Genomic DNA, 7977 nt, shown 5'->3' with positions numbered 1-7977 from the left:
GGTCTCTGTCGATGCAAGCCAAAGAAATATGAGTGCAACATGTTGCATCCTTTGCATGCAAGATACTTTATATATATATATATATATATATATATATATATATATGTGTGTGTGTGTGTGTGTGTGTGTGTGTGTGTGTGTGTAAACTGTGACCATGACATTTCGAAACATCAAACGAGAGACATTCATCTTTTTATCGGATGGCTCTTATTTGATTTTCCTTTTACCATTTTTTTTGTGATGTGCATGAGAAGGAAAAATCCTCTCTCCTCTGCCACCTCTCTTCTCCGCCGCTGACAGTGCTTACTGCTTAAGCCAACGGTGCTTAGGTATGCCGCCTGACGGTGTCACATGGGTTTTGGCATGTCACCATTTGGTCAGGACGATGGGGGAAGGAAACAAGGATGGGGTTTCCTTCTTGGCACAGCCACTGCACTGCGGCTCCCTTCCCCTCCCAGGTGCCGCCTGACAGCCGGCCACCGTCAAACGACACCTGGGAGGAGGAGGGAGATGTCGTCTGGTGGTGGGGGAAGGAAACGCCCTCCCCACATTCGTTTATTTAAACGTGGAGAGGGATGGGGATGGGGTTTCCTTCCTCAACAACCAAACGATAGCATCCCTCCCCTCCTAGGCACCTCCCGACGATGCCTTCGTCTGGTGGCACATGGGAGGGGAGGGATGCTGCCGTCCTGCGGCTGGGGAAGGAAAACCTTCCCTCATTTTCCTCCCCATGTTTGTTGCATTTGAACATAGGGAAGGAGAGGAGTTTCTCTGCCTTCCACGGGCCGACAGTTTGGGCACCGCCATCGGCTGAGGTAGGGGTAGATGCCCCTTCACTTTCCTCTTATCGTTAAGGAAGAAAGGGGAAGGGTTCTGTTATAGGTCTACCTAATGCCATGTCGATAGGTGTCGAGGATACGGTCGATGGCGACGAGAGGACTAGAGAGATACGGCCAGCCAGCGTGAAGAACCTTGGGACCGTCGAAAACCATGGCTTAGCCGATTGTGAGGCCAAGGCATTGCAAGGCCTTAGTGCATTGTTGGACAGGAGAATGCCATATACCGGCTGAACACCTAGGGAGGCTAAGGAGGTCAATGCTGCACACCGGGCATGGGCCACACCCACCAAAGGCTAGACCGTCGAGGTATTTTTGTAAGTGGGTGATGTAGTCCGTACTCATTGTGACGTTAAACTCCTCACGATGGCAAAAACTAGCAAGGACGCACCGAGTCCTTGTTGACCACACCCAACAGCTCAGACAGAGGGCAGCTCAGTCAAATCGGCTCAGGACGACCAGGACAGTACATCGGGAACAGGTACAACGAAACAAGGACAGACTGTTTCGGGGCAAGGGGACAGTTTAGGGATGAACTGGAGAGGACAGGAACAAGCAGGACGGTTCTGGACGAGGGAACCGAGTCAGCCATGGTAAAGGCCACCTAGACCAAGTCCAGGTGAAGTGGGTTTGGACCCAGCTAGAGCATCACGACTGGGAGTTAGCGTAGGCTTGGGTTCAGACCGAACTCAATAAGAGTTGACCAACTCGGTCGGTTTAGTCATTGTACATAGACTACTTTGTTTTGTTTTGACTCAGTTTTTGTATCGTCTCGGGACGAGACGCCGGCACGAACCAGAACGCTTTCCTTATAAAAGGAAAGTGATGTTACCCTAATCTTTATGTCTTAATGAAGTTTCTTGGGATCTGTGGAGTTTGAAAGTCTGCGAGCCTTCTTCTCCCGCGAAAAACTCCAACCATTGTGGCTCTGTAGCGCCGTGTCCAAAACCTCAACGGAGGTCGGTTTTCCGACAGGCGTTCGACTAGGTGAACTGGTTGGTGTCTTGCGCAACACTGCCGGAGGGTGCTGCTGAGAGCCAAGCAATGTTGTCTTCCTCATTTCCAACGACATAGGTCAAGCTTCTGTGCAGATTCTTCAGCCATAGGAGGATCGAGAGGTGGAGCTTGGCATTGGGCATGCATAGGTCGATCGCTGCCATTCATTTGGTGTCGGTTTTATCTCTGCAACACGACATCCAGGGTTCTCTAGCTAAACAGGTTACTATCGGCACTCCATCAGTACTTTCTTGTGCGCAAGAACGTTGTCTTCAACGGAAGGATCATCCATGTGCATTTCTACTTGACTGTGGTTCTAAAGCGTAAGTTATTCATCGGTATTTTGTCGATTGAAGGGTCTGGACGAACGGTTGAAACAGGCTAGAAGAGGCGCATTCAGTCAGCCTTCGGGAGGACTAACACCTTTTCCAGGTGATCTATTTGAGTTTAGCCAGGAGATTTAGCGTCTATGATGACTCCTTACGTATCTATTATCTTATGGATGAGATTTGGAGGGATTTGGAGGAGATTTGGCTGTGAATCGATCGAGAGAACCTTCACTAGTTTCTTTTCCTGTTCTATCACTCAGTTGTGAATCTAAAGAAATCTGGAGCTCCTTTCAACAAATGGACACTTGGGTCACCTTCCCAACATCCTTACGGAGCTTCTGAACCTGGTCTGAGCGAAATTTGTTCAATATTGAGAGAGATATCATCGCCGGATGGAATCAGGCGGAAATCGACGGTGATTTCCTAATATCTCTGCCATTCTGACGGCAGAGCCCCCAATCTCTACAGAAATTGGGGAAAACCTTCGAATCGGTGATCTGACTTTCCCCTAATCAATCCTTATGTTGTATTTGATCATTTCCTGTTGATTGATGGTGGAAACTTATTTTGATTTGGTTGGATTTGCTTGAGATCGTGCGGAGGACCTTCAGCCTGTGCGAAGGACATTCAGCCTGCCTTGTTTCAACTCTGAACATGTCTGCGACCTGCTGAGGGAGAAACTCTCAACGAATCTCCAGCTAAGATCAGATCTTGATCTGATCTTTTGGGCATCTAATCCTTGGTGTCTCGACAGCCTACAATCCAAATTTGAGGCTATTTGGAGGTCAGAGTGATTTTTGGATGGAGGTATACCCTTTCAACAGCTCTGGCCTCCCTTATTCTTCACCCAAACCAAAACAAAGCTTGCGACTGCGATAGAATTGGACCTTGAAGTGCATTGCGATCTGTGCAGGGAACTCCGTTGCAACCAAGCTTTGGAGCGTCCCTTCATATCTATCCCAAGGTGATGTGGACCAATTTTCAGGTCAATCGGACTCGCAGTTGATTTTTGGTGAATTTTTGAGTGCGGATCAAGTCTTTGAAGACAGAACTAGATTTGCGAGAGGGATCCTCGCCTGCCTCCCCATCCTATGCATCAATTGGGGTAAAACCCAACATCTGGTGACGATCTCCGCGCTATTCCAATTCATTCCTCTCTATTTGTTGTATGTTGACGCTTTATTTCGTTATGGATTCTTGGAACTGAGCGTGCTATGAAGGAGGAGGAGCTAGGAGCTATAGCTGCTCAGCAGTGCGCTTGCACTGGCGTCAATCGGTGCTTGCCTTACCCCATTCCACATCTGCTCCTGGGGTTTACCTGCCTTTCTGGTAACGTGTTTCCTCCTGAGGTCTTTCTTCAGCTATAGTAGGATCGAGATACCATCAATTTTCAATTTCTCGTCAATATGGAGGTACCATCAATTTTCTGAAAAGGGAACAACACAAAAATTGATTCCAATTTCCACACTATCATCTTGACACATTTTGTTATGAAGCAATATCCCGTCGCTCTGTTTGAGTAGAACTTGATGCAGGTGCAACTTGTGTTAGAATTTGCATGTTTGACCAAAAAAATTTTAACTGCTTAATTGATAATCGCTCTTGTACAAGTAACGACACCAGATGACATGTTGCTTGGGGAAAGAATACTGAATACAACCACAACAAAGGCTTCTGTGTAACATTGAGGTTACTATAAAAATGTATTTATTTTTAGCATGGAAGTTGAATGAACAACAAAGCTAGCAAATGTCATCCAAGCAGTAATCCCAAGTTAGGAAAAGGGATTGCATTGAATATTAGATATTCTGTACTAAAAAACTTCAATAAACAAGAAAAAATGATGTGGAATGACAACAAATTAATTCTCTTTTTCAAGAGTAGTACTGCATTTTCTTTTGTTTGATGGTGAACCTTAAAATTTTCATTTCTTTCGCCGACAAAGAACTAGTCTTTTAGAATGGATGCTAAAGCTTGGGATGGGGAACAGTCGAGAGCTCTACTTGTGAGTTATTCATTAGCAAGCAACAAACATGAAGGTGCATCCTTTGCGTGCAAGATGTCAGAAAACATCAAAAATGGGTTTATCATGTTCTGAAGAGAAATAGCCAACAAAAAGTGAAAAAACTGACTTGCTAACAAAGTGATCTTTTATTGGTTATATTATTCTTGTGCTGCTAGAGGTTGCCTAAGACATCGTCAAGTGGTTCTGGCTTCGATTAAGTTCTCAACGACGATAATAAAACAGCATGAGAACGAAATGGAGAATCTTCTTAGGCAAGATAGAGGCTAATGGTATGTGTCCATGCAAGCCAAAGAAATATGAGTGCAACATGGTGCATCCTTTGCACGCAAGATACTTTAAAATATATATATATGTGTGTGTGTGTGTGCGCGCGTGAGTGAACCGTGACTATGACATTTTGGGACATCAAACGAGAGACATTCATCTTTTTTATCGAATGGCTCTTATTTGATTTTCCTTTTACCTTTTCTTTTGTGATGTGCATGAGAAGGAAAAATCATCTCTCCTCTACCACCTCTCTTCTCCACTGCTAGCAATGCTTACTGGCCAACGATGCCGCTCGACGGTGCTTAGGTATGTCGTCTGACGGCTGTCACATGGGTTTTAGTGTGTCACCGTTTGGTCAGGAGGATGGGGGAAGGAAACAAGGAGGGGGTTTCTTTCTTGGCACAGCCACCACACGGTGGCTCCCTTCCCCTCCCAGGTGCCGCCTGATAGCCAGCCACCGTGTAACAGCACCTGGGAGGAGGAGGAAGATGTCGTCTGGTGGTGGGGGAAGGAAACGCCCTCTCCACGTTCGTTTATTTGAACGTGGAGAGGGATGGGGATAGGGTTTCCTTCCTCAACAGCCAGACGACAGCATCCCTTCCCACCCATGCACCTCCCGACGATGCCTTCGTCTGGTGGCACCTGGGAGGGGAGGGATGCTACCGTCCAGCTGCTGGGGAAGGAAAACCTTCCGTCATTTTCCTCCCCATGTTTGTTGCTTTTGAACATGGAGAAGGGGAGGAGTTTCTCTGCCTTCCATGGGCCGACAGTTTGGGCACCGGCATCGGCCGGGGTAGGAGTAGATGCCCCTCCACTTTCCTCTTATCGTTAAGGAAGAAAGGGGAAGGGTTCTGTTACAGGTCTACCTAAAGCCATGTCGAGAAGTGCGGAGGATATGGCTGATGGCGACGAGCGCACTATTGAGAGGTCTAGAGAGATGCGGCCAGCCAGCGTGAAGACCCTTGGCACCTTCGAAAAGCATGTCTTAGCGCATTGTGAGGCTAAGGCATTGCAAGGCCTTAGTGCACTGTTGGACAGGAGAATACCATATAGCGGCCGAACACCTAGGGAGGCTAAGGAGGTCGACGTTGCACACCAGGCGTTGGCCACACCGTCGAGGTATTTTGTTGTGAGGCTAACAGAATGCTTAGCCTATGTGCAGGAGCAACTTCGGCTCAAAGAAAGGTTATCCACGGCCAGCATGGACAGCGCGCACAACCAACCGAGGAGGTCGAAGTGGGTGATGTCGTCCGTACTCATTGTGACGTTAAACTCCTCACGATGGCGAAAACTAGCAAGGACGCACCGAGTCCTTCTTGACCACACCCGACGGCTCAGACGGAGGGCAGCTTAGTCAAATCGGCTCAGGACGACCAGGACAGTACATCGGGAACAGGTTCAACGAAACAAGGACAAACTGATTCGGGACAAGGGGACAGTTTAGGGACGAACTGGAGAGGACAGGAACAAGCAGGACGGTTCTGGACGAGGGAACCGAGTCAGCCATGGTGAAGGCCACCTAGACCAAGTCCAGGTGAAGTGGGTTTGGACCCAGCTAGAGCATCACGATTGGGAGTTAGCGTAGGCTTGCGTTCATACCGAACTCAATAAGAGTTGACCAACTCGGTCGATTTAGTCATTGTACATAGACTACTTTGTTTTGTTTTGACTCAGTTTTTGTATCGTCTCGGGACGAGACGTCGGCACGAACCAGAACGTTTTCCTTATAAAAGGAAAGTGATGTTACCCTAATCTTTATGTCTTAATGAAGTTTCTTGGGATCTGTGGAGTTTGAAAGTCTGCGAGCCTTCTTCTCCCGCGAAAAACTCCAACCATTGTGGCTCTGTAGCGCCGTGTCCAAAACCTCAACGGAGGTCGGTTTTCCGACAGGCGTTCGACTAGGTGAACTGGTTGGTGTCTTGCGCAACACTGTCGGAGGGTGCTGCTGAGAGCCAAGCAATGTTGTCTTCCTCATTTCCAGCGACATAGGTCAAGCTTCTGTGCGGATTCTTCAGCCATAGGAGGATCGAGAGGTGGAGCTTGGCATTGGGCCATTTTTCAACCATAGGACGATTGAGAGCTTCAGCCTCCAACTCTGAACAAGCCTGTGACGTGCTAAGGGAGAAAATCTCAACGAGTTTCCAGCTGAGATCAGATCGTGATCTGAACTTTTGGGCGTCTAATCCTTGGTGTCTCAGCAGCCTACAATCCAAATTTCAGGCTATTTGGAGGTCGGAGTGATTTTTGGCGAATTTTGGAGTGGAGGTCTACCCTGTGAACAGCTACTGGCCTCCCCTATTCTGCAACCGAACCAGAACAGAGCATACGACTGCGACAGAATTGAACCTTGGAGTGCATCGCGATCCGTGTAGGGAACTCCGTTGCAGCCAAACTTTGGAGCGTCCCTTCATATCTATCCCAAGGTGTTGTGGTCCAATTTTCAGGTCAATCGGACTCACGGTTGATTTTTGGTGAATTTTTGAGTGTGGAGCAAGCCTTTGAAGACAAAACCAAACCTTCGAGAGGGATCCTCGCCTGCCTCCCCATCCTGTGCATCAGTTGGTGTAAAACCCAACATCTGGTGATGATCTCCACCCTGTTCCAATTCATTCCTCTCTATTTATTGTACATTGATTTTTGTTTCGTTATGGATTCTTGGAACTGAGCATGATGTGAAGGAGGAGGAGCTAGGTGCTATATCTGCTCAATAGTGCGCCTACACCGGTGTCAATCGGTGCTTGCCTTACCTCATTTCACATCTGCTGCTGGGGTTTACCTGCCTTTCTGGTGATGTGCTTCCTCCTGAGGTTTTTGTGCTTTATACCTTGTCATCTTGGTAATTTCGGTGTTCTTGTTGGAGGCTATCTTGCAGTGGGAAGCTGGAAGCTGAACCGCCAGTGGAAAGGAGCTTGGACAACCCTGTTCGTGTTCAGTTAGGAGACATAGCTTCGGGCTAAGCGGCGCTTGCTTCCCCTTAATATCATCATCATTCAATAGGGGTTAAACTAAGTCATAGTGAAGTCTCCTAACGATATTTGGAAATACACTGTTTTCCGATTATTTGGATTGTGACTATCTCAGCTTGTTTTCTGGTGGTTCATACCGAGGAGAAGGAGCAGCTGCAACAACCGTGAGCTAAGCTGATCCGAGGGAGAAGAAGGGTGTTTGTTGTCACCTTCTCAGCGATTGCTCTCCCCTAATACGTCAAGCACACTTGGGGTTATCAATAATACATCTAAATGCATTCCCTTCTTCCTACTAGTCGTTGAAATACATAGCAATGACTTTGTTGTTCACATCTTGATCAAGGGGAACCGCATTCATCCAACGAGACGACTAGCTCCTCACTTGATGAGGGTGGTGTGCTGAATACCAAGGTTCGGCCTTCAGCCATGGTGATGTATGCTGGACTTGCTCCAGCCAAATTCTCCTCTACTTACCCTACAGAGACGAGGGTGGGAGTTCTTGCTTTCAGCCTTGCCTACGGGCATGCAGACACTCGGGGTTACCTCCAAAGCTCACG

The 7977-nt window shown here is 47.7% G+C and overlaps 1 long non-coding RNA gene across 1 annotated transcript; it reads left to right on the top strand.

Annotated features, from left to right (window-relative positions):
* The first annotated feature begins 4683 nt into the window (after positions 1-4683).
* LOC126410246 (uncharacterized) lies at positions 4684-7709 on the top strand. Its single transcript, XR_007573880.1, has 2 exons — positions 4684-7035; positions 7133-7709. It is a non-coding gene; the product is annotated as an uncharacterized LOC126410246 (long non-coding RNA).
* The last annotated feature ends 268 nt before the right edge of the window (positions 7710-7977 follow it).

The sequence above is a fragment of the Nymphaea colorata genome, chromosome 7, assembly GCF_008831285.2.
Source record: "Nymphaea colorata isolate Beijing-Zhang1983 chromosome 7, ASM883128v2, whole genome shotgun sequence".
Classification (NCBI taxonomy): Eukaryota; Viridiplantae; Streptophyta; class Magnoliopsida; order Nymphaeales; family Nymphaeaceae; genus Nymphaea; species Nymphaea colorata.
Note: the sequence above shows the minus strand (reverse complement) of the source record. Positions and strands in the feature narration are given on the sequence as shown.